The 27,621-nt window shown below is 34.8% G+C and overlaps 1 pseudogene; it reads right to left on the bottom strand.

Annotated features, from left to right (window-relative positions):
* The window catches only part of LOC124972288 (uncharacterized protein C9orf152-like), a 68,264-nt pseudogene extending 42,451 nt beyond the window's left edge, over positions 1 to 25,813 (bottom strand).
* Between the last annotated feature and the right edge of the window lie 1,808 nt (positions 25,814 to 27,621).

Genomic DNA, 27,621 nt, shown 5'->3' with positions numbered 1-27,621 from the left:
AGCAGTAAAATGAAATTAAACCTCTATCTCTCACACTGCACAAAACTCAACTCAAAATGGGTCAAAGACATAGGAATTAGACCAGAGACCCTGCACCTAATAAAAGACAAAGTAGGCCCTAATCTTCATCATGTTGCCTTAGGATCAGATTTCCTCAACAAGACTCCCAAAGCACAAGAAATCAAAGCAAGAATCAATAAATGGGATGGACTCAAAAAAAAAAAAAGCTTTCTCTCAGCAAAGGATACAATTAAGAATGTGAAGAGAGAGCCTACAGAATGGGAGAAAATCTTTTCCACATGCACTTCAGAGAGAGCACTTATCTCCAAAGTTTGTAAAGAATTCATAAAACTTTATACCAAAAATACAAAGAACCCAATCAATTAATGGGCCAAGGAACTGGACACTTTACAGAAGAAGACACACAGGCAATTAATAAATATATGAAAAAGTGTTCAAAATCTCTAGTAATTAAAGAAATGCAAATTAAAACAACTCTAAGATTTCATCTTACTCCGATTAGAATGGCTATTACCAAGAACACAGACAATAATAGATGTTGACGTGGATGTGGGAAAAAAAGGCACACTTTTACATTGCTGGTGGAGTTGCAAATTTGTGCAGCCACTCTGGAAAGCAGTATGGATAATCCTCAGAAAACTTACAATGGACCCACCTTTTGACCCAGTTATCCCACTCCTCGGTTTATACCCAAAGGGCCTAAAATCAGCAAACTACAGTAACACAGTCACATCAGTGTTTATAGCAGGTCAGTTCACAATAGCTAGATTGTGGAACCAACCTAGATGCCCTTCGACATATGAATGGAAAAAGAGACTCTGGTATGTATACAAAATGGAATATTATTCAGCCATAAAGAATAATAATATGTCATTTGCAAACAAATGCTTGGAATTGGAGAATATCATGCTAAGTGAAATAAGCCAAGACTGAAAAACCAAAGGCCAAATGTTTTCCCTGATAAGTGGAGAATGATATATAATGGGGGTGGGGGTGGACAATGAGAGAAGAATGGGGGGACTTTGGATTATGTAGGAGGAAATGAGAGGGAGGGGAGTATGAAAAATGGTGTAATGAGACAGACATCATTACCCTATGTACATGTATGATTACACGAATGGTATGAATCTACACTGAGTCCAACCATAGAAACGAAATGATGTACCCCATTTGTGTACAATGAATCAAAATTCATTCTGTAAAAAATAAAAGAAAAATAGAAATGAGATGTGAGGATATAGAGCTGTGCTGCCCAGCAAAGTATATATTATCCATAAATTAATATTGAGCACTTGATTATGGCTTGTGCCTCATGTTGAAATGTCAATATTTTGTACATATTTGGATTGAAAAGCTATTAAAAGTTATTATATTTGCTTAACTTACTAGGCTACTATAATATTTTAAATTGTATATGTGACTTTTATTGTATTACCATTGGACAGTATTAATCCAAGGGATGCAAGTATTGCAGCAAGAGAGGACTAGGAAAAATATATGGGTTCCTCAGGATTCTTAGAGATATTGGGAAATACTGAATCTCTCACAATATAGACTGTAAACTCAAGTCTTTTATTTCTTTTGTTAGTGCATTATAGTTATATACTCTACTTGGGTTTATTTTGACAAAAATATACATGCATGGAATTTAATTTACTCTGTTTTGTTCTCCAGTGGCCCCACTTTCCCTCACCTTCTCATGCTCCCATTCCTCTTCTATTATTTCTACTTGTCTTTCTTTCCCTAATTTATTTATTTATTTTAATTGGTGCTTTATAGATATATGTATAGGTGGAATTAACTATGATATATTTATATATGCACATAGCATGATTTTGTCAAATTTATTCTTTATTTCCTCCCCTTTCACATTCCTCCTCCCTCCTTCTCAATCTCCTTCTTCTATTCCACTGATCTTTCCCTTATCTTTATGATATCTGACCACATCCTCCTTTAAACCCTTTCTTTGCTTTAACTTCTGCACAAGAGAGATACCATTCAACCACTGATTTTCTTAGTCTGGCTTATTTCACATGGTATTGTTTTCTAGTTCCATTGATTTGCCAGCAAATACCATAATTTCATTCTTCTTTATGACTGGATAAAACTCCATTGTGTCTACATAGCACATTTTTTAATCCATTCATATGTTGACAGGCATCTGGACTGGTTCCACAGTTTGGCTACTGGAAATTGCACTGCTATAGACATTGGTGTGGCTGTATCACTATAGTATGCTGATTTTAGTTCTTTGGACAAATCCAAGGAGTGGGATAGCTGGGTCATGTAGTGATACCATTTCTAGTTTTTTGAGGAATATCCACAGAACTTTTCAGAGTGATTTTACTAATTTGCAGTTCCACCAAAAACGTATGAGTATACATTTTCCCCGAATCCTTACCAGCATATATTATTATTCATATTCTTGATAATTACCATTCCGACTAGAATGAGATAAATCTTAGTGTAGTTTGATTTGCAGTTCCTTGATTGTGAGATATGTTCAAAATATATTTGTTGACCATTTTATTTCTTTTGAGAAATATCTGTTAAGTTCTTTTGTCCATTTATTGATTGGGTTGTTTTTTGGTGCAGAGAGGATTGAAGGGAGGGAAGGGGTATGTTTGGGGGGGGGAAGATGGTGGAATGAGATGGACATTAATACCTTATGTACATGTATGACTGTATAAGCGGTGTGACTCTGCATTATATATAGCCAGAGAAAAGAGAAATTGTGCTCCATTTGTGTATAATGAGATGAAAAGCATTCTGCTGTCATGTATAAATAATTAAGACAAATTTTAAAAAGGGAAGAATGAAACAAGACCTAACGAAGACAGGAAATAATTGAAATTAGAGCCAAAATCAATGAAATTAGAAAAAGAAACAATTAAAAAGCAACAAAATGAAAAGTTAGTTGTTTGAAAAAAAATAAGTAAAATTGACAAACATTTAGGTAAGCTAACAAAAAAGAGAAAAAATCAAATTAATGAAATTTGTGATTAATAAAAGAAATATCACAATACTACTGAAATACAGACAATAAGTAGAAACTATTTTGAAAATCTATACCACAATAAAATAGATAATCATGAAGTTATAGGTAAATTTCTAGAGACATATGACCTACCAAAATTTAATTAGGACAAAGAAAATTTAAACATATCAATTTTAAGCAATGAAATGAAGACATCATCAGAAGCCTACCAACAAAGCAAAATCTAGAACAGGTTCTCAGTGGAGTTTTACCAGGCCTTCAAAAAAGTACTAACATCAATCCTCCTCAAATGATTCCATGAAATAGAAAAGGAGCAAACCCTCCCAAACTCTTTCTATGAAGCTACTTTTACCCTGATATGAAAAGCAGACAAAGACATATCAAGGAAAGAAAACTTCAGACCAATATCTCTGATGAACAAAGATGCAAAAATTCTTTAAAAAGTACTGGAAAATCATATACAAAAACATATTTAAAAGATAGTGCACCATGATCAAGTGGGGTTCATCTTAGGGATGCAAGGTTTGTTCAACATACAGAAATGAAAGCATAACTCATCACATCAATAGACTTAAAGACAAGAATCATATTATCATCTCAATAGATTCAGAAAAAGTATTTGACAAAATACAGCACCCTTTCATGTTCAAAACACTAGAAAAAAATAGGGATAGTAGAAACATCCCTCAACATTGTAAAAGCTATATATGCTAAGTCCAAGGACAACATCATTCTAAATGGAGAAAAATTGAAAGTATTCTCTCTAAACACTGGAAAAAGACAAGGATGCCCTCTTTCACCACTTTGACTCAACATAATCCTTGAACCCTAGCCAGACCAATTAGATGAAAGAAAGAAATTAAAGGGATATGAATAAGAAAAGAAGAGCTAAAATTATCCCTATTTGCTGACAAAATGATTCTACATTTAGAAGACTGAAAGAACTCCATCAGAAAGCTTCTAGAACTCATAAACAAATTTAGCAGAGTAGCAGGATATAAAATTAACACATATAAGTCAACTGCATTCCTATATATCAATGATGGATCAGCTGAAAGAGAAATTAGGAAAACTATCCCATTCACAATAGCCTCAAAAATATTTGGGAATCAATCTAACAAAAGAGGTGAAAGTCCTCTACAATGAAAACTACAGCACACTAAAGAAAGAAATTGAAGAAGGCCTTAGAAGATGGAAAGACCTTGCATGTTCTTGGATAGGCAGAATTAATATGGTTGAAATGGCCATACTATGAAAACCACTATACAGATTTTATGCAATCCCCATTAAAATTCCAATGACATTTTTTTATGGAAATAGAAAAAGCACTCATGAAATTCATTTGGAAAAATAGGAGACCCAGAATAGCCAAAGAAATTCTTAGCAAGAAAAGTGAAGCAGGAGGCATCACAATACCAAGTCATAAATTATACTACAGGGCTATAGTAACAAAAAGAGCATGGTATTGGCACAAAACAGAAAAGAAGACCAATGGAATAGAATAAAAGACACAAAGACAAACCCATATAAATACATTTATCTCATACTAGACAAAGGTAACCAAAACATACACTGGCAAAAAAGATAGCCTCTTCAACAAATGGTGTGGGAAAACTAGAAATCCATACATAGCAAAATGAAATTAGAACCCCATCTCTCACCCAGCACAAAACTCAACTCAAAGTGGATCAAGGACCTAGGCCTTATTATACAAGATACCCTGAACCTACTAGAACAAAAAGTAGGCCAAACACTCCCTCATGTAGGCTTAGGAAGCAAATTCCTCAACAAGATTCCTAAAGTGCAAGAAGCAAATTTAAGAATCAATAAGTGGTATGGTATCAAACTAAAAAGCTTCTTCACAGCAAAGGAAACAATCAAGAAAATGAATAGAAAGGCTACAGAATGGGAGAAAATCTTTGCCACATGCACCTAGGAGCTTTAATTTCCAGGATATATAAAGAACTCAAAAAACTTAACACCAAAATAAATCCAAATAATCCAATAAAATGGGCAAAGGAACTCCACAGACACTTCACAGAAGAAGAAATATGATCAGTCAACAAATATATGAACAATGTTCAAGATCACTAGCAATTAGAGAAATGCAAATTAAAACTACACTAACATTTCATCTCACTCTAGTCAGAATGGCAATTGTCAAGAATAAAAGTAACAATAAATGTTGGCAAGGATGTGGGGAAAATGTTCACTCATACATTCCTGGTGGGACTGCAAACTGGTGCAACTACTCAGGAAAACAGTATGGAGATTCCTCAGAAAACTTGAAATGGAACCACCATTTGACCCAATTACCCACTCCTCATTTTGTACCTGAAGGAGTTAAAACCAGCATATTACAGTGACACAGTCACATCAATATTTATAGCAGCTCATTTCACAGTAACTAAGCTATGTAACCAACCTAGGTGCCCTTCAACAGATGAGTGGAGAAAGAAAATTTGGTATATGTACACAATGGAGTATTACTCAGCCATAAAGAAGAATGAAATAATGGCATTTGCTGGTACATGGATGGAACTGGAGAATATCATACTAAGTGAAATAAGCCAATCCCAAGAAACCACAGGCCAAATGTTCTCTCTTATATGCAGATGCCAATTCACAATAAGTGTGTGGGAGGGATTAGAAGTTCACTGGATTAGACAAAGGGGAATGAAGGGAAGCAAGAAGAATGGAAATAGGAAAGACAATAGATTGAATTAGACATAACTTTCCTATGTTCACATATGAATACACAACCAGTGAAACTCCACATGATGTACAACTTGAAAAATTGCATCCTAATTATAATAAGTTATACTCCATGTATGTATAATATTTCAAAATATACTGTACTATCATGTATACCTAAAAAGAATAAATTTTAAAAAAATAAAAATATATCATATCTGTGAGGTGCTCAATGACAGGAGACTGTCAATAAAACAATTCTGTATATAGAATTATTTTTTCTTTCCCCTACCTATTTTAATGTGGCAGTTATTAGAACAAATTGCATGGTAGCATTAGCCCTGAGTTCTATAGAAATTAATACATATTATGATGAAGCTTGCCTCTCTTCTTCTTACCCTTTGGATATGGTGATTTTGAGTAATTTCTGTTAAAACAATGCCATTCCACCTGACAAATTCTGAGAAAGAGATTCTGAAGTGATATTCAAACATATACCTTTAAACACTATATTACTACATGGTTCCTCCATATGGTGCTTCAGTGCTTCAGGAAAAGGTGGCTGCAACCTTATCCGCAGTGGTTGACTCTTGAGTCAATAAACCCAAACAGTGATTTTATCACCCATTCATCCTGGCCGGTAACTACCCATTAGGACATAAAAGTGAGACATAAAAGGAAATCTGTGGTCATTTGTGTGTGGTTGGGGTGGGGTATATATGGCTATATCTGGGAAATGTTTCTTAATAGAGGATGCTTCCCTAAGTAGGGAAACAAAAAGTATATAAGATTTTTTTCTGCTTATGTACTTCAGTTTATCAAAATATGATTGTGGAACCATTGTAGCCATTTTATAACCTAGAGGGGAGCTACCAGACAGAACCTGGGTCTATGATAAAAGCATTAAACAATTGAATGAAGCCACTTTAACTCTGGACATATTGTAATGTTAAATAATAAATGTTATGTTGCTTAAGTCATTTTGAATTGGGTTTTCTGTTACTTGTAGCTAAAATCATTGTAATTGATGTGAAAATGTAGCACGTAACTCTGAAAACGGATGCTGCTTGAGTCATTCTATCTGTATTACATTCATACTAATAATTATAGTTTTCTTAAGTTTTGCAAAATGGCCTTAGGACAATCCCTAAATTTTTTAAAATTGATAGGTCAATGAATACATAAAATTTATGAACTTCTAAGATAGAAACTGTCTTCTCTCACAATCAGTTTTATCAAGCATTTTCTCTGCTCAAACTTCTCACTTTTCATTTTCCACACACTTTGGGATTTTAGGTTCACTTCCTGGATGCTTTATCTTCAGGTGTCTCTCTTTGGTCAGAGGAGCACTTGACTAGACCTGTGATAGCTGCAGCAAAGACAGCCTGGATAACATAAGTAGTGACAGTAGCAGCAATACCTGCTGCAGGTGCTTTTCAGGAAATCTAACAGAAAGAATCAAGGTTTACTGCTGGGAAAGTAGAAGGGATATTAAGTCATAACCCAACCAAAATTATATTCAACATCTGAGCTTTGCCTCTGAGAAAGTCATTTTTTGCTAATAAAGTATGAATTCAGGGTTACAATTTCAGTAAACATTATCATGTAAACATTATCAAAGGAGACTATTTGAGACTTTCTTATTCTTTAAAATTTGTCATTAGAGGAACAAATCATTTGTGTAGGAAATATATTTAGAATTGAGTCATTCCTTAACCTCAACAGATTTATTTCAACCCAACAAACCTTTGCTGAGAGCCTAGTATAAGTTCAACCTAGCATAAGCTCAGCATTAGGTGGTTGGCGGGAGCAAAGAAGAAAAAACAATTGTTCTTTGCTCTAAAGAAGCTCAATCTTGGTCCTGAATCTAGCTAAAAAGTTCTAAATTGAAACACAAACAGAGTTCTTTGTGAGCAAGAAGGGTAGGTTATCAGTGCTGAGTGGAGAACCAGGGAGTATTGTACAAAGGAGGAAATATTTGAACTATTTCATAAAGGATGAGCAAGATCAATAGGGAAGAATGGAACTCAGGTGGGTTTAGTTGAGTGACACAAAAAGACACTATAGAAATGAAAATAAAGCTGCAATTAGGGTGTGTGGTATTAATGACTTCATTTTTGAAATTCAGATAAACAGTGAGATTCATTTTCCCATCTTCCATTCCCAGACTTGCCAGATGTGAGAATTTCTTTATCTTTGGCTATTGTTCAGTTCTTCAGTTTGAATGCTGCAATTTTGGTCTTAACATCTGATCTTTGTGTGACAGTTCTTGCATAAAATGCATTCTCTGGATTTTCCATGATATTCATTCTTGATGCAGGGAACAGATGATGGAAGTCAAAGTCATTTCTCTTTATGGACCATGGATATAATGGAGGGACATGAATGCTGTGATACATGAGTGCTACACACCATTTACATTATGCTCATTTCAATCATTTGATGGTTTTTAAGAAGGAACAGCTATTTACCTCATTTAAATTGGACAAAGAAGAAGATTTAAAACTATTTTCATTTTTTTCCTAATCAATTTTCTCAGATTTTAAATATAATGGTATAATTCAACTTTAAAATATAGATAAAATGTTTATACTATACTGTTATTTGACTTCTGTTCAGTTCCACTTCCACGGATCCTAATCTCTTTGATATATAATGCACATATTTTAGGTACCTACTCTCTGACCTAGGAAATACAACAATAACCATGAGGAGAGATATGTTATTAAGCATGTAAATCCTAAGCAACATTGTGATGATGTGCTTTGTTCTAAATGAGACATAAATGTGAGTCATATTCGAGATCCACTACTTGATAGCAATGTGATCTTGGGTAAATCACTGCAATCTTTTATTTTAATATTTTCATGTTTAAAATAGGGATATCAATACTCAAGTTCTTAAAGTTAGTATAGAGATTGCCTAAGATAATGTATATGTGGGACTTAACACAGAGTCAGACACAGAACAAATGGAAAATATTTACCATACTCATTATATACAGAGTGCAATGTTTATAATGTGACCTGGGAAAGTCAAGAAAAACCTTACAAAAGAGACATTATTTGCATTGAGTGGAGGAATATATAGTACTGTCTAGAAGATAGGTGCATAAAGAGTTTTCTGGGCAAAAAGGAGCAGTATATAAAAAGGCATGAGGATAAAAGGTGACTTAAGTCACTTGAAGAATTGAAAATATTTTGATATGGATTTAGGCTAGGCTAAATGAGAAAGGATGGGAGTTAGGAAAAGGGATCAGTGGTTAGGTAAGGACAAATAAATAAACTGAGACCTAAATATGAAAGTTTTTGTCTGCCATTCTAAGACATTTGTTCTTTATCTTGTGACCAATCAAGAATAATAGGAGTTTTAAATAGGAAAGTGGCAAAGTACTACTTTTATTTGGGATCAAGAGGATAAATGTGGTGGTTATGGGGTTGAATATCAGGGAGAGTGACACAGTAGACATTAGAATATGGCTGTTTCAATAATCCAGTTATCAAAACTACTAGAGACTGAACTGAAGTAGTACAATGAGGATCTAGAAGAGAAGGGTATGAATCAGTAAGGTCACTGAAGGTAGGATCAATAGGACCTCAGTAGAACCTTAAGACTAATAGAAAAGAGCATGGGAGTGGTGAAAAAGAGGAACATTTAGAATATTTCCTATATTTCTAATTGGGAAAACTATGTGGATTGAGAGGCCATTAACTTAAGTTGGAATAAGAACTCAGTTTTGTCATGTAGAACTTGAGGGCTCTATCAGACATCCAAGGAGATATATCAGCCTGGCAATTCAATAATTTAGAAAAGACAATTAGACTAAAACTGTAGATTTCAGGATGCATATACAAATGGTGGTCAAATCTAAGTTAATATGACTTAATTAAGATGGGTGTCTGTAATAAAGAGTATGACTCCATTTTTAATGTCTGACTACTGATAATTTTCAAGCTCTATGTCTCTCTCTTCCCACACATCTGGACAAATGGATAAAAAGCCTGAATACTACATACTTTGGTGCCAAGAGAATGTTTAAATCATGCAAGCTCCATCCCAGGCAAAGAATTTTCACCCCTCTGCCTCACCATCTAACTAAAATAAAGTCCACAGTCAGTTATGCTGGATCTGTTTGGGTTCCTACCTGACTCTCTGCAGAAAGTCTCATTAAATGAGTAATAAATGTCTTGGTACCAATTTGGTACATGTGCAGTGTCATCAATGTCAATGTCTAAAACAATTTTAAGTTGAGGTAGTCCATTCTGCCTCTCTTGTATGACAACAACAGAATCAAATTGCGTTCATTTTATAACAGTCCAGCGTTTTGTGTTTTTCTTGTGATAATACATAGCCTTTCAGCACTTAAATAAGATCACAGCAATGAAATGAACCAAATTTGGTATTTGTTATATATACTACAGATATATAAAGACAAGAGCATGTAAACCCTAGGAGAACCTGGGAGAAAAACAGCATTCAAACATTAGGCAAAAGAAAACGAGTTCATAAAGGAGTCTGACAAAGATTTTCTCCCACTCTGTAGGCTCTCTCTTCACATTGTTGATTGTTTCCTTTGCTGAGAAAAAGCTTTCTAGTTTGAATCTATCCCATTTATTGATTTCTGCTTTTATTTCTTGTGCTTTAGGAGTCATGTTAAGGAAGTCTGGTTCTAAGTTAACATGATGAAGATTTGGACCTAGTTATTCTTCTATTAGGTACAGGGTCTCTGGTCTAATTCTTAGGTCATAATCTCCAGAATTTATAATGAACACAAAAAACTTTACACCAAGAATACAAATAACCCAGTCAATAAATGGGCTAAGGAAATGAGCAGACACTTCACAGAAGAAGATCTACAAGCAATCAACAGATATATGAAAAAATGTTCAACATCTCTAGTAATAAGAGAAATGCAAATCAAAACTACCCTATGAGTCCATCTCACCCCAATTAGAATGGCTATTATCAATAATACAAGCAACAATAGGTGTTGGTGAGGATGTGGGGGAAAAGGTACACTCATACATTGCTGGTGGGGTTGCAAATTGGCACAGCCACTCTGGAAAGCAGTGTGGAGATTCCTTAGAAAACTTGGAATGGAAACACCATTTGACCCAGCTATCCCACTTCTTGGCCTATACCTAAAGAACTTAAAACAGCATACTACATTGAAGCACCTACATCAATGTTTATAGCAGCTCAATTAACAATAGCTAAATTGTAGAACCAACCTAGATGCCCTTCATTAGATGAATGGATAAAGAAACTGCAGTATATTTACACAATGGAATATTATTCAGCCATAAAGAAGAATAAATTTATGGCTTTTGCAGGTAAATGGATGGAGTTGGAGAATATCATGCTAAGTGAAATAAGCCAATCTCAAAATACCAAAGGCCAAATGATTACTTTGATAAGTGGATGATCATACATAATGGGGGGGGATGGGGTAAGGGAAGAATGGAGGAAGGATGTATTGTATAGAGGGAAATGAGGGGTGGGGAGAGGGAGGGGGAAAGGACACATAATAGAATGAGATGAACATCATTACCCTATGTAAATGTATGATTACATAAATGGTGTGTCTCTACTTCAAATACAACCAAAGAAACCAAAAGTTTTAACCCATTTGTGTACAATGAATCAAAATTTAAAAAATTTTAAAAAGGAGTCTGAAAAAGACTTGAAGGAAAACTAGGATAGAAGGAACTCAAGTGAGAAGAGAATTTTTTTTTTTTTGCAGTACTGGGGATCAAACCCAGGGTCTTGTGCTTGCAAGGCAAGCACTCTCCCACCTGAGCTATCTCCCCAGCCCAAGAAGAAGATAATTTTAAGAAGGCAAAAGAATTAATCAGGGTCAAATATTTGACAAGGTTCAAATTAGATTTGAAATCTGCTACTGGATTGGTAATTAGGATGACCTGCAAAAAGAAAGTGCTGTTTGATTTACAGAACATCTCCATAGAGAAGGAAGAAGTGTCTCTCAAAGTTTTGACCATTATTACTCTTGGTCTACTTTCCTTATAGAGAATTTGGTAACTCTCACTGAGACAATCATGTGGGCTATTCTCTGTTTAACTTCCCAAATAAACATGGATATTGGGGTTTCTCCATGAAAAACACCTAGAATAATTAAGCAAGTTCTTTAAAACAGATTTCACTTAAAGTTCAGACTAAGAATAATTAAAGTACATGAAACTTGAATGTCTGATTCAAAGGGTGAGGCCAGAATATAGGTTATTTCCTGTCCTAAATTCTAGTCTTATTTCCAGTATTCAATACCAATTTAGAATCTGCCAAGATTTATCACTTCTAAAACTCTACAACTTTTAGAGCTAGCTCAGTTTTGCACTGGAGTTAATATTTGCTATGTTAGTGGAGTTTTGTGCCCTATGTGTCTATGAAATCCCAGTTTCATATTATCTGCCAATCTCAATCCATGTCAGTGTTTTGCCTGAAGCTCTGGGTTGAGAGGGAAGCCTAGTATAACAATGGAGTTGTTTTATTCAGCTTTTCTGCTGCTGTGACAAAATGATTGACCAGCACAATTATAGAGGAGGAAAGGTTTATTTGAGGGCTCACGGTTTCAAAGAGGAGGATCACAGGTTTGCAGTCTACCTCAGCAATTTAGAGAGATCCTGTCTCAAATAAAAAATAAAGATACTGGGTGTGGAGAGCAGTGACTTGAATCCTGGTCTCTGATTCCTTTGTGGCTGCATTTGTGCTGGGAGCTAACTATGCAAAAGTGTGGGTCAAGATGCCCCAGTTGCTATGGTAATGCCAGCCAGGTGTGGTTACCCAGCCAAGGTGCCCAGCTCTCACAGTCCAAACCTTGGATTCAGACACCAACTCTTGGGTCTGGGCATAACAAGATGACTTCAATGTCTCACAAGTTTCACTGAGTCCTTCACAGTGCCTGTTCTGCTAACACTTTCTTACAAATAACCCTATGACAAAACCTATATAATAAATGTGCTGAGCTAGCTCTGGTGTCAGTCAAGTCCCACCAGGGCTTGGCTGAACCACCTGGCCCCACCTTTTTCTCTATGTGTATGTTGGTTTGTCTTTTCTTACTCCCTCATCACCCCTCCAGTTCCTAAATTAACTGCAGTGCTGATCCAGCAGTTGCCCAAAGATGGGATGAGATACAGGGGAATTTGTTCATTGGATTCAGATGTGGGGACACTCCTAAATTAATGGATGAAGCAGCTGGGATATAGCTCAGTGGTTAAGCACTTCTGAGTTCAATTCCCAGTACCAAAAAAAAAAAAAAAAAAAAAAAAAAGGCAAATAAGCAAGCACTCCACAGACTGTGAATTGTAATGATTTGGGTCAAAGTGCAAGGTCAACCTTGCTTGTTTTTCTGATTATAGCATATAGGGGTTATTCAGTTGTTGGGGTTGTCTATGCATTCAGACAGAATTTGTAAAAATCTGTTTCATCACACCCAAGCCATGAGGATTCTAAGATTTTAATTTTTATTTTTCTGAGCACCAATAACTACACTTATAAAAGAGGGATTATAAAATACCTATCTCATAGTTTTAAAGGATTTGTGGTGTGTGTGTGTGCGCGCATGCACGTGGTGTACTGCTAAGTGCAGAACATGACACAGAAAAAAACTTTACAAATGAAAAATATAATTGCTATAACATGAAAAATTTAAGTGTCAGTAGATATAAATTATTAGATACATTATATAGATCAAGAATCTAAGATTTAGACAAGATCAATAAATTGTCCAAGGTCATTCAGTAAGGAAATAATGGAGTCAAGATTCCCAATAATTCATTTGATTTCAAACCATGATATAAATTTTCATATTGTTGGTCACAATAACTTGCTAATTTCTCCACTGTCCTCACAAATCTATTTTGAACCAACAGTGTTACGGAATCATAATTCACTTATTATGGACATAGCTACTTCATTATGAAGGGAATACTCTGGTTTATTTAATAAATCCATTCATTCTCTCATCAACTTTTGAAGTGCTGCTCAAAAAGGTGGGGGGGGGGTAGTGTATTCCTTTTGATCATCAGGTTAAAAAAAGGGAATTGTAAACTAAAGTCTGAACTTTTCTTTCAATTGGTTTAAAGACGTCATGGAAAGGTCTTGGATTTTTGAGTTTTCCAATATTTATACTTCAAAATTCATCTTTTTAAGGTTTTTTTTAAAATTGTCTCTCTTGGAAAGGGCAACTTTAATGTTTATTTTTATGTATAGCAACTAGTTTATGAATATAAGATGTTAACCTTTTATCAGTGGAACCCAATCAAAAATTAAAATCACTAGTCTATATGATATTTTTAGAATACACTATTAAATTTTATTTTTAAAGTCACTGTGACTCTATTGTATCTTATATTCATATGGTATGTACATTGATTACTGCATACTGTTTAACTAAGTTGAAATAACTAAAGAATCAAACTTTTAAATAAAGGTTGAACATTTTAGAGGATTTTCTATGTTTAACAAGCATTTCTCTCAATGAAGTTGGTAAATTCTGAAGCCTTGTTCTTGGTTTTCCAGGTACATTTTTAAAAAGACTCTTTTAGAGCAGTTGTAGGTTCATAGCAAAATTGTCAGGAAGTTATAGAGATTTCCAATAGACTCCATACCTACACATATTCACAAGCCTTCCCTATTATCAGTATCCTGACCAGAATGACACATTTGTTAAAATTGGGGACCCTACATTGAACATTATAATCACCTAAAGTCCGTAATTTAAATTAGGATTCACTCTTAGTTTTGTACATTCGATGGATTTGGATAAATGTATAACTAGATTGTATTTACCATTATGGTATAATACAGAGTATTTTTCTTCCATAAAAATCCTCAGTGATCCACCTATTCAACTCTATATCCTCCAATCCTGAGCTTCTGACAACCACTGGTTTTATTGTGCTTTATTGTTATTTTTAACCTAGCCAGTGTTGAATTATTTAAGCAAATTATTTCTTTCAATTAATCGTTACATTACCAAATTATCATACTTGAATTTTTTCCAGTTATTTTTTTTGGGGGGTGAAGATATTTTTATAATATTCCACTCCTGATTATTCATTGTTTTTAAAAATGTACAAAATGTTTTGTTTCAAAATAATATTATATAGTACATATAGGAAGGAATGAAAAGATGATTAAGAAACAAAAATCCCCTCAAACTTCCTCCACAGGGGCCTTTTTTTTCAGAATTTAACACTTTTAAAAGTTTTTATTTGTCTTGTTAGTTATGCATGACAGTAGGATGTATTTTGGAAAATTATACATACATAGAGTATAACTTATTCTATTTAGGATCCCACTCTTGTGGGGGCACATGATGTGGAATTACCCATGGTTATGTATTCAAATACAAGGACTAGGAATTCTACTACCTTTCCTATTCCCCTCTCCCTCCCTTCCTTTTGTTTTCATTTGTCTAATCCAATGAATTCTATTATTGAATGAAAAACTTCTTCACAGCAAAGGAACCAATCAAGAAGGGTGAACAGAGATCCTATGGTATTGGAGAAAATTTTTCCGTTCAGTACCTCAGAAAAGGCCATTAATTTCCAGGATATAAAATCTCAAAAAACTTTAAGATCAGAAAATAAATAACCCAATCAATAAATTGGAAAGAACTGACAAACATTTCACAGAAGAAATACAAATGGTTCAAAATATATGAAAAAATGTTCAACATCTCTTGAAATTAGAGAAATGCAGATTAAAACTACACTGATATTCCATTTTCACTGCAGTCAGAATGGCAATTATCCAGTATACAATTAACAATAAATGTTAGGAGGAGGGTGGGGAGAAAGGTACTCATATTTTTGGTGGAACTGCAAATTGGTCAACCACTATGGAAGCAGTATGGAGATTCCTCAGAAAACTTGGAATGGACTCAGCTATCCCACTCCGGTCTATACCAAAGGACTTAAAGATAGTATACTATATTGACACAGCAACATCAATGTTTATAGTAGCTCAAATTCACAATAACCAAGCTATGGAACAACCTAGGTGCCCTTCAACAGATGAATGAAGAAAGAAAAATGTGGCTATATTACCATGGACTATTACTCAGCCATAAAGAAGAATGAAATAATGGCATTTGTGGTAAATGGATGGAACTGGAGAATATAATGCTAAGTGAAATAAGCCAGTCCCCCAAAAAAACCAAAGGCTAAATGTTCTCTCTGATTTGTGAATGCTAACCCTATAAAAGGGAGGCTGATTGTTCATTTTATTCCATGTCATATAGATGTTGTCATTCTGTCTCTTTTTCCACTTTGAGAATATCTGTGTCATAAAATTACATGAATGATTGCTTGCTCTAGACACCAGAAGTTATCTTAAGAGTGTGGCGATGACCTTAGGTCATGTCTTAATTACTGAAAACCAATTGGCAGATGGATATCCCGGAACTTTACCAATAGAATAACTTAAAATTCTGAACCATTAACATACTTTTATGAAGGGTTGATGTTGATCTTGGTTGATTATTAACTACATAAATCTCCAAATGTATGGGCCTCCTTTGTAATTGTGACTCAATCTTCAACTACAGAGCTGCTTGATTTATATTCATTTCTAAGTAAGTCAAGGCAATTTGGGACTTATAAAAGAATAGCTGACCCAAACTGGTGTAAACAATAATGGAATTAAAGGAACTTACTGGTTTACATATTGAAAAGTCCAAAGGCAGGACTAATTATAGCCAGTTGGAGTAAGTGCTCAAAATGTGTCAGTAAGACTTGGCTTCTTCGATCTCACTATCTCTGACCTTGTATTTTATTGCATTAGTCTCAGGTTTCCACATAGTAGCAGTATGAGGGCAATAATACAACTTCTATAGGCCTCTTGTGTTCAAGCAAAGCAGGGAACATTATCTTTTCTCTAGAATCCTTGGGAATAACCTCAGTGTTTTAATAGACTTTTATATGATCATGGGGCCCATCACTGAATCAATCACTGTGTGCTGGGAACTTCAAAATACCAAATCGGTTTAATCTTGGCTATGCCTCTAACCCAGTACTACCCCAGTACTACCTTCACATTTATGGGCTGTAAACAGGAGATTGATTTCCCTGAGATCTTACAAATAAGATAAATAAACTTTCCATCAAAAAGTTACATCTGTATCCTCACTTCTTTATACTTTTCCATGAATATCTTTAATATAATCCTGTCCCTAAAAAGAATCATGAGGTAAAATTTATTTCTGATTTATTTCTCTTATGGGTACTCTTTAAGGAAAAAAACTCCTCGACCCAGAATATATATTATAGGAGTTGGCTAATGGGATTCTTTTGTATTCTTCTGCCACCTGTCATCTCGGAATTTCTCACCATTCATTATCTGGTAGCAGGACTGCAGTGTACAGATGGAAAAGTCACCCCAGAGGGAAGAGAGCTGTTATACTCTCTACCCCCCCTTCTGGTTCCACTTCTGTGCAATGCTAATTTAATCAGGCACATGATTCATTCACTCACCTTAAGCCCAAGCCAGACCTCATCCTATTTTAATGTTTTAATTTTATTATTCACCAACAAATGTATCTATATCAGCTTGGAGGATGAGCTCTTTTCATATCACACCTATTCCAGTCCTCTTGAATAACATTTCAAATGCATCATTTTGAGCCATGTATGAGTGCTTGGAAATATTACAAAGTTACGTTGAAGGCAGAAATGGAGTGAGTAAATAGCATACTGAATGGAAACCCAAGTGAAAATTCAAACTGAACATTTCCAACAAGCCTGCTAGAAAAGAGGGCCAAACCAATGGGGGAGCTTGATCAAATTCACATGGGGCCAGGTTGGCATGTTCAGGTTAGCATTGAAAACCTTCAGTTCCATTATCAGACTTGCTATGATCAATCTCATAGTCTACAAAGGGTAATGCTGGATCAAGAATGGTAACAAGAGAAAGGAAGGTGGTAAATTCCAAGGGATCATCATCACTACTTTTGGATAAGAGAAATTCTAAAGCAAGAACCTAGAAGTACAGCCTTGAAAACTAAAAAAGAAATGATATACAGGTGCATTTGACTAAGGTCTCACATAGTTCATTAAAATTCCATTAGTCATAATAGTGGACTAAAGGGTTTGGTGTGGGCTATGATGTACAATTGTTAGTTACCCATTAGAACTTGGTCAATAGCACATGAGTCACCCCTCTTTGTTCAATAATACCCAATTATATTTGATTTATTTATAAAGAAATACTTAAATGCACTGGTGAAATTCACCATCTATAGATGATATGGTTTGGATGTGAGGTGTCCCCCAAAAGCTCATGTGTGAGACAATATAAGAAGGTTCAGAGGAGAAATGATTGGATTGTGAGAGTCTTAACCCAATCAGTGATTTAATCCCCTGATAGGGATTAACTGAGTGGTAACTGAAGTCATAGGGTGTGGCTGGAGGAGGTGGGAATTGGGTGTGACTGGGGTATATATTTGTATCTTGCCAGTGGAGACTCTCTCTGCTCTCTGATCATGATGTGAGAGCTGCTTCCCTCTGCCACACTCTTTCACCATGATGTTCTGCTTCACTCAAGCCCTGAGAAATGGAGCCGGTCTTCTATGGACTAAGACCTCTGAAACCATGAGTCCTAAAATAAACTTTTCCTCCCCTAAAATTGTTCTGGTCAGATTCTTAGTCACAGGAGCAAAAAAGCTGACTAAAACAATAGATAAATGCTTCTATTTGATTTTAAGTTTGAAGATAAAAACATGGGAAAAAATTTGATGAGATTACTTGCTATCACATATATGCATAGTGAAGTGGGTTCTGGTTATCTACACAATAGCTGGATTTATGGAAGTAAAAGAAAGGAGATAGTAATAAATACAAGATAAAAGTGTCATCTAATAGCAAAATGTACATGAGATGCTGCCATGTAAATAACATTCTAGATACATGTCTCTTTAAGGATAGCTTCTTATTTGATAAATACTTCAATGAAAAATCAATAACTATTGGAAGCACTAAAATTTTTTTAGATATTAAATATACATAGGAAAAAACAAACTGGTTCTTCTACTATGATTTCATGGAACATTTTCTGACATCAGATGTGTGAGTTTTACCCCTATAAACCAAGCAACCAATCAATTCTGCAACAGGCACCAAATGGGATATCACTCTAATTCAATTTAATTCTGACACTATCTACATGGGGACAGTATCACAACCCACAGGTTTAAGGGTTCAGGAGTTCCACAAGAATGCCCCCATCTCAGAACACAATTGCAAGTAATAGGATATCACCTCTATTTCTGTTTGATCATCTATAAATTGACGCTCCCCATTACTCCCTCCTCAGGTTCAATTAATGTGCGAGAACACTCACAGAACTCAGTGAGATATTTTTGCTTACATTTACTGATTTATTATAAAGTTATATTACAAAGTATACAAATGAAGACATGCATGAGGCAAGGTATGGAAGAAGGGATGCAGAACTTCCAAGTTCTCTCCAGTTATGCTTTACCCTTCAGGAACTTCCATATGTTCCATTATCTGGATTCTCATTCAAGCTCTGTCCTTTTGGGCTTCTATTGAGGCTTCATTATCTAGGCATGGTTAATTACATGTTTGGCCATTGGTAATAACATAACCTTCAGTCCCTCTCCCATCCCTGAATGTTGGTGTGTGGAACTGAAAAGTTCAACCTTCTAATCAGGTCTTGCTCTTTCAGGTGAACAGCCTCCATCCTGAATCTACATTGGGGCTGTCAGTCATCAGTCAACTCATTAGCATACAAAAAACTTGTCTATGGTGATTCCAAGGACTTTGGGAGTTCTGTAATGAAACAAGGTCCAAGACCAAATATATATTTCATTATATCACTGATGTATTCTAAAATTTCATTAGAACCTTTGAAATATCCAAAAATGAAAGTTAATTTTAATGTTTTTAGTGTGTATATTATGTATTAACTAACTGAGAAAAGTATTTCAAGAAGAAAAATAAAATGCTGTGCATGTAACATAATTTTTTAAATGTCTCATTGTAAATTTTTATATCTGAAAACAGGAGTTTTTAAGTCTTACTACCTATTTACAATGAAGATATTAAAGTTTCCTTTCTGTGAAGTTTTAAATAATCATGGAAAATATTATTGAAAAGATTTAGCATCCAAAGCTGCTCTCCATATATCTTAGATTTAATGAGAAACATTGTTGTACCATATTTTTCCCATTCGATTTAGCTAACAGTTATTGAATGCTTACTATTTGGAAAGCAATTACTATGGGACTATGGGAGACAGAAGTGCATTCTAGATGATTAGAAATTATTGTAAGAAACATTTGCATAAGTAAAACTTAAAACAAGGCAATGCTATAATAGATATGACATTTTTAAATTAAAGCAATGTGAAGTAAAAATAACTTATCAAATATTTACATTACTATTTGACCATTAATAAGGTCAGACATCAACAACATTAATGGCCAACTAGAAAATACTCTGGAAACCCTTAAATGAAAGGTAGTGTAGTATAGTACAAGGGTTATCAGACATGAATGTGTGTCTGAATTAGAGCTTATTAAAACAAATTGTTGGGTAACCCCCTCATAGCTTCTGATTCAATAGGTTTGGCATGAAATCCAATAGTATGCCTTCCTAGGTGATGTTGATCCAAGGGCTACACATTAAGAATAACTTGAGACTGTGGGTTGTAGGCTCAGACAACCCAAGTGTTAATCCTGGCACTATGTACATTTGCATGATCTTTGGAGAGTACCATCATTCATTTAATCTGTAAAGTGCTTATAATGAAAGTATGCAGCAGAAATTACTATCCAATGACCAAACCTTCATTCTATTCTTCCTTGCTCTACAATAGTTGTCTAGCTAGACACCTATTCCCAACCTCCTTTGATGTTAGGTGTAGATCTGGTGACAGATCTATATGAGCAGAAGTGATGTGCATCACTTTCAAGCATGACTCATAAAGATATACTTACATATCCTTTGTGCCTTTTCCATCACTTCTGGCTTGTGGCAGAAAAGCATGGTAAACTTCAAAGCTGCAATTTGAACATCGGTGATCCAAAGATGGAAGCAATATGAAGCAAACTTACTTGGAAAAGAGCTGCCTACCAAACAGAAATACCCATTTGGACTTTACATGAGAGAGATTATGAACTATTCTTGGTGTCTCTGGCATCTAGCATATTATCTGAGACATAGTGTTCACTAAATAATTGCTGAACTGATAAACAAAATCTTTTTAAGGAATGAATCTGTCTACCAGTGGACATGATGGACAAGTGGACAAGATAGTAAGTTCCACATCAGTAGAAAAAAATTTACCAGAACCAGATGGCTATGATATTAGTTAGATTTTTATCAGTTACCAAAAAACCAGCAAGAGCAATTTAGAGGAGGAAAGGTTTAATTTTGGCTCATAGTTTCAGAGTTTCAGTCCTTGATCAGCCAATTCCATTGTTCTGGGCCCAAGGTGATTGGAATATCATGATAGAAGGGTTTGGAGGAGGAAATTTGCTCAGGTCTGACAATCAGGAAGCAGAGGTGATTGTGAGAAGCCAAGGAAAATACATAATTCCCAAGACATGCCCCCAGTGACCCACTTCCTCCAGTCCTATAGTACCCAGTCCTTCTGCCTACAGTACCACCCAATAATCCATTCAAATTATTAATCCAGCAAATGGATTAATATACTGATTAAGTTATAGCACTCATAATCTAATTGTTTACCTCCTGCATTAACTGAGGAGCTTTGGGGAATACCTCATATCTGAAACATAAGAGTTACCAACAAAGGGTTCTACAGAAAGTATTCCTTAATATGTAGAAAGTTAGGTAAAGGTTAAGTAAGACTGCCTCTGGTGATCATTTCAAGTGCATTCTATGATATTATGTCCTGAATTTAAATGACTAGGATCTAGTTTCTGAGAGATATATCTTTCTCCTCAGCTGCATTGTCTTCCATTCTCTTCCAAATATTTAATTTTTCTTTTTAATTAATCAATCAGCTTTCATAGACCATTAAAATATGTCCACCTTAGTCCCACAAGGTACTTGCTATCTAGTTGGAGAAAGTGCTTGTGAAACAACTACACATTTGAAACAATTAGTAAGCAATAAGAAGAGTCATTAAACAACCAATAAAAAGTTGTTGAGTGAATCACTTCAATGTGTAATTGTGCAGGTTAAAAGCATATCAGTCTCCTGGATGGCAATCAGAAACCTAAAATCCAACTTCTTTTCTCTTGAAAAGCTGTGCAAATGTGGGCAAGTCATTTAGCCTCCTTTCTCTTTCTATAAAGTAAAAATAACAGTTCTGTATAATTTACTAGAGGCAGAGTGAGAAATAATTGAAATTCGAATTAGAAAGCATGATACTTTAGAATAGAGCACTCTATTTTGGAACCTTATGCTCCAATTCAGCTGTACTTGCATTCCTTATTTTCTTTCTACATGTAATCAGGATTTTTTCTATTAGTGATAGTTCAGCTGAGAGTCCTTCATTACACTTAGGTACAGTACCAGAAAACTAGCTGTCTTTGTGTTAGAAAAGCATGATAGCACTCTGGTCCTCCACAACAAAGAATGTGATTGGAGTTCTCCAATTTAGACTTTTGACCCCTTCACTAGCCACTTATCCCTGTTACTGAAACAGCCACATGCTTGAGTGCAGAGTGGAGACAGGAGACTCAAATGTTTCAGCAGGACTTGTTTGGCCAGCTGATAATGACCAACTTGGAGATTTCTTTCAGAAGCATCATTTTTTATTGTGTAGATATACCAAATATGTTGCCTTTCATGTCTGAAGAGATAGCAAATTTGCAAAGAGGAATACTTAATGTTTTTTTCCAAATTCGTAATGTATAATAATGATGTAAAATTGGGTGAGTTTGCTGCCCTAAACTTCCCTGCCAGCTGTAAATGCTGCCTCCAGCTGCATTCTTTTCATGGAGAAACAGTTCAATTTTGTACATTTTATCAGACTCATTTTAAAACCATTTCCTAAATGTTTTCCTTTGGTTCCATTTTGAAGATTCTTTTTTGCACCCACAATATATTCTTATATATTTTCTCCAATTAGACTCTTTGAAAACAAATGAATGAAAAGTTCCATTTCAGCTTTTCCAAAAGTTTGACTACATTTCAGATGGCCTCATCAACCTCCATGAGCTGTATTTATGGAAAACTTGACTACCTGACCTACTTTGAACAATGCCTTCAAACCAAGGAATTAGAAATTCTCATAGTAGAGGTAGAAATTCCCAATTAAAAATGAAATAGAGGCAAATGAAACTTCCTCGCCTTGTCCAAAAATTATTTAAAAAGAGGAACTATGCCTTGTTCTTTTTTGCATAGCATATAGCACATGATAAAATCTATATTATTATTTGAGTTAAATGAGGTTTTTCAATTCACCAGATTTTGAATGTTTTCTCTCTTTGAATTTCCTCATGGAGAGAGTGAATAATATTGCTTCAATTATTATTTTTTGTCTTTGTACATTATTTGTATTACATATTTATTCTTTCAATCACTGAGAGAGTTACGATCTCCAACCATGCTCTCTAGTTTGTCTTTCCTCTTTAGTTCACTAAATTGTTTCATGCATTTTTGACACTGTTATTAGATATGTAGGTATTTAGTATCATTGTGGCTTTTGGGTGGATTATCCCTTTTGTCATTAAAATCACCTTCTTTATCTCTGGTATTACTTCTTATATTAAAGTCTACTTTGTTTGATGTTAATATAACCATACTAGATTTCTTATGCATATTATTTGTAGATTATATCTTTTCTCATCATTTAACTTTCAACCTATCTGTGTCTTTATATTAAAGGATATTGTAAATGGCTTAGAGTTAGATCTTGTTTTTTATACAATCTGATAATTTCTTCCTTTTAATTGGAGTGTTTGGTCCATTTACATTTAATGTAATTATTGGTACAGTTGGATTTAAGATTACTACATTAGTATTTGATTTTTGTCCCCTCTAGTCTTTGGTTCTTTGATAATTGTCTTTTGAATTCCAAAGTGGATACAATGTTACTAGTCCAAGAACAGAGACTTAGGGGACAAAATTAATCATTACTTCTGAGTTTTTTTAAACTATAGAAGAGTGATTTTTCCCACAGGTAATGTAATTCAGTGTCTCCAAAACTTTAGTATGCACAAGATTAACTTTAGGATCTTGTTAAAATACAAATTATTACTTAGAAAATCTGGGATGGGTCTGAGTTCTGCATTTCTAACAAGTCCCAGGAGATGCTGATGCTGTTGGTTCAAGGTTTTAAATTTATAGCCACCTTTAATCATCTCATTGACCACAGACCACAGCTTCTACCTGCACTGCAGCAGATCTTGTGGAGAGAAGCCATTGAATCATGTTTTTTTTTTTTTTAGAATTCATCACAAAGATAAGGAGATTTACTTTAGAATTACTTCTTAAATTCAATGAAATAAAGTGGGGTATATATCAAGTAGCAAATTCCCTAGTATAAATGAATCAAGGTATGTGGATTCAATTAAAGAATAAAAATCTATATTGTATGGCATGCAGAAGTAGAGTAAATTTTGTTAGAGGTTGTTTTGTAAAGGTCTATTCACTTTTGCGTGGTACAAACTTTGGGTGAAATCTACTCCTTAGGATACCAAGAAATATCCTGTACTGAAGATGTTTGCTTCCTACTAAATTTACTTACTTGCTCAAGAATGTAAACATAAACAGAAAATGAATTTTTTTAATTTAAAAAATTTTCTAGCTCCTATTTCCCAATTTTGGAATCTCTTTAAGTTCTTAGATTGCTAAAGATGAGAATTCTTTGTCTTTCCAAATTGTTACGTTCTCACTAAAAGTGGAATGTACTTTCTACCTATCTCTGCTACTGATACCTTCAGATACCCATTTTCACAGATACCATCCAGTGCAATAACCATTGATCAAATGAGTTCTGTGTTCTATTACACAGTAGGGTGTCTGTAGTTAACAATAAAGTCTTGTAATTTTAATAGCTAGAAGAGGATTTTTATTGTTCCCACCATGAAGACATGATGAATGTTTGAGGAGATAGATTTGATAATTACAGTGATTTAATTATTACATAGTGTGTATTTTATCAAAACATCACATTGTACTCTAGAAATATGCATAATTATCATGTGTCAATTAATTTTTAAAATAAGCTGATTCAAAGTTAATTATAGAACTGCATTCCACAGAACATGAAAGAAGCCTGTGAAATCCTAATATCTCCAGAGGAAGGACACCCAACCTAAGAAAATACAACCAAAATGACTGAAGAAATGCAATTAAGAGTTAAGAAAACAGATGGTTGTTTATTTTATTATGCTTGCACGCTGAGACTGCTCATGCCTATCTTTTATTTATCAAATGGCAGACAGAAAAGGACATTGTTAGAAGTAAATCTTTATACCCACATTTTCTACCCATTACTATTCTTCCTGCTTCTCTTTTTTTTTCTTTCAGAATTTGTTTTAGCATCATTATTTGGTCAGATTCTATGTTATTATTTGTATAAATCCAATGTCCAGGCAGTATCATAACATAATGGAACTCAATAAATATTGCTAAATGAACTAATATAATGCTCAATAAATATTTGCTAAATGAACTAATATGACATATATGGTAATTCATTATTAAAACCTTTTTGCATCTTCCCTGACTCACTAAGAAGTGGAAAAATACACACTGACATTTAAACACCTATGTACACTGTAAAATCAAATGAGTAATCTATTGGTTTTTATTCAGAAGAGAGGATAAAATGCATTTTTATTGATTTCTGAATACAAATGCTATTGAAATTCCTCACACTTTGTAGAGTCTCTTACCTATTTATCTCAGGTAGATTTCAGTCTATCAGAAAGGTTTCTTTTTATTTAAAAAAAACTTGATTCTTATTTAACTTTGGAGCTCTTGGTACTCTGAAACCATTACTATTTGTGATGGACACTGATGTGCCACCCTGATTCTCCTTCAGTAATGAGCTTACTACCTTATAGCTGCTGACAGTACTGCTGGCAGGCAATCTTTGGCTGTCAGTCATTTCCTGGTTGCTTCTGCTGCAAATAGCCATCGGTCCATTGTCTCATCTCTTACCTGATGACCCACATCCAATGACCAGTCTATGCAAAGATAGAAAGACCTGGCCATCTTGACACAACCTGGAACAATCCTCTTTTTTTATTTTTTATTATTTGTATACAAATTGGATACATGTTGTTTCTATATTTTACAAGGAGTCAAGGCATACATTTGTGTAATCATACGTTTACATAGGGCAATGATGTTTATTTTTTTTTCCCCCCCCACCCCTCCCACCCTCTTTTCCTCTATACAGTCCTTCTTTCCTTCATTCTTACCACTCTCCTTATCCCTAACCCTAAACCTAATGCTAACACCTCCCACCCCCCATTATATGTCCTCATCCGCTTATCAGCGAGATCATTCGTCCTTTAGTTTTTTGAGATTGGCTTATCTCACTTAGATTGATATTCTCCAATTTCATCCATTTGCCTACAATGCCATAATTTTATCATTCTTCATGCGGAAGTAATATTCCATTGTATAATATGCCACAGTTTCTTATCCATTCATCAACTGAAGGGCATCTAGGTTGGTTCCACAATCTGGCTATGGTGAATTGAGCAGCAATGAACATTGATGTGGCTGTATCTCTGTAGTATGCTGATTTTAAGTCCTTTGGGTATAGGCCAAGGAGTGGGATAGCTGGGTCAAATGGTGTTTCCATTCCAAGCTTTCTGAGGAATCTCCACACTGCTTTCCACAGTGGCTGCACTAATTTGCAACCCCACCAGCAATGTATGAGGTTCCTTTTTCCCCACATCCTCGCCAACACCTATTGTTGCTTGTATTCTTGATAATCGCCATTCTAATTGGGGTGAGATGAAATCTTAGGGTAGTTTTGATTTGCATTCCCTTATTACTAGGGATGTTGAACATTTTTTCATATATCTGTTGATTACTTGTACATCTTCTTCTGTGAAGTGTCTGTTCTTTCCTTAGCCCATTTGTTGATTGGATTATTTGTATTCTTTGTGTAGAGTTTTTTGAGTTCTTTATAGATTCTGGAAATTAGCGCTCTATCTGAGGTATGGTTGGCAAAGATATTCTCCCACTCTGTAGGCTCTCTCTTCACATTGCTGATAGTTTCCTTTGCTGAGAGAAAGCTTTTTAGTTTGAATCTATCCCAGTTGTTGATCTTGCTTTTATTTCTTGTGCTATGGGAGTCCTGTTAAGGAAGTCTGATCCTAAGCAACAAGTTGAAGATTTAGACCTACTTTTTCTTCTATAGATGCAGGGTCTCTGGTCTGATTCCGAGGTCCTTGATCCATTTTGAGTTGAGTTTTGTGTAGGGTGAGAGATAGGGGTTTAATTTCATTCTATTGCATATGGTTTTCCAGTTTTCCCAGCACCATTTGTTGAAGAGGCTATCTTTTCGCCATTGCGTATTTTTGGAACCTTTGTCTAGTATGAGAAAATTGTATTTATTTGGGTTTATGTCCATGTCCTCTATTCTGTACCATTGATCTACCTGTCTATTTTGGTACCAATACCATGCCGTTTTGTTACTATTGCTTTGTAGTAGAGTTGAAGATCTGGTATTGCAATACCCCCTGCTTCGCTCTTGCTACTGAGGATTGCTTTAGCTATTCTAGGTTTTTTATTCTTCCAGATGAATTTCATAATTGCTTGCTCTATTTCTGCAAGGTACATCATTGGGATTTTAATTGGAATTGCATTGAATCTGTATAGCACTTTAGGTAGTATAGCCATTTTGACAATATTAATTCTGCCTATCCAGGAACATGGGAGATCTTTCCATCTTCTAAGGTTTTCTTTAATTTCTTCTTTAGTGTTCTG

This window comes from Sciurus carolinensis, chromosome X (genome assembly GCF_902686445.1).
Source record: "Sciurus carolinensis chromosome X, mSciCar1.2, whole genome shotgun sequence".
Lineage (NCBI taxonomy): Eukaryota > Metazoa > Chordata > Mammalia > Rodentia > Sciuridae > Sciurus > Sciurus carolinensis.
Note: the sequence above shows the minus strand (reverse complement) of the source record. Positions and strands in the feature narration are given on the sequence as shown.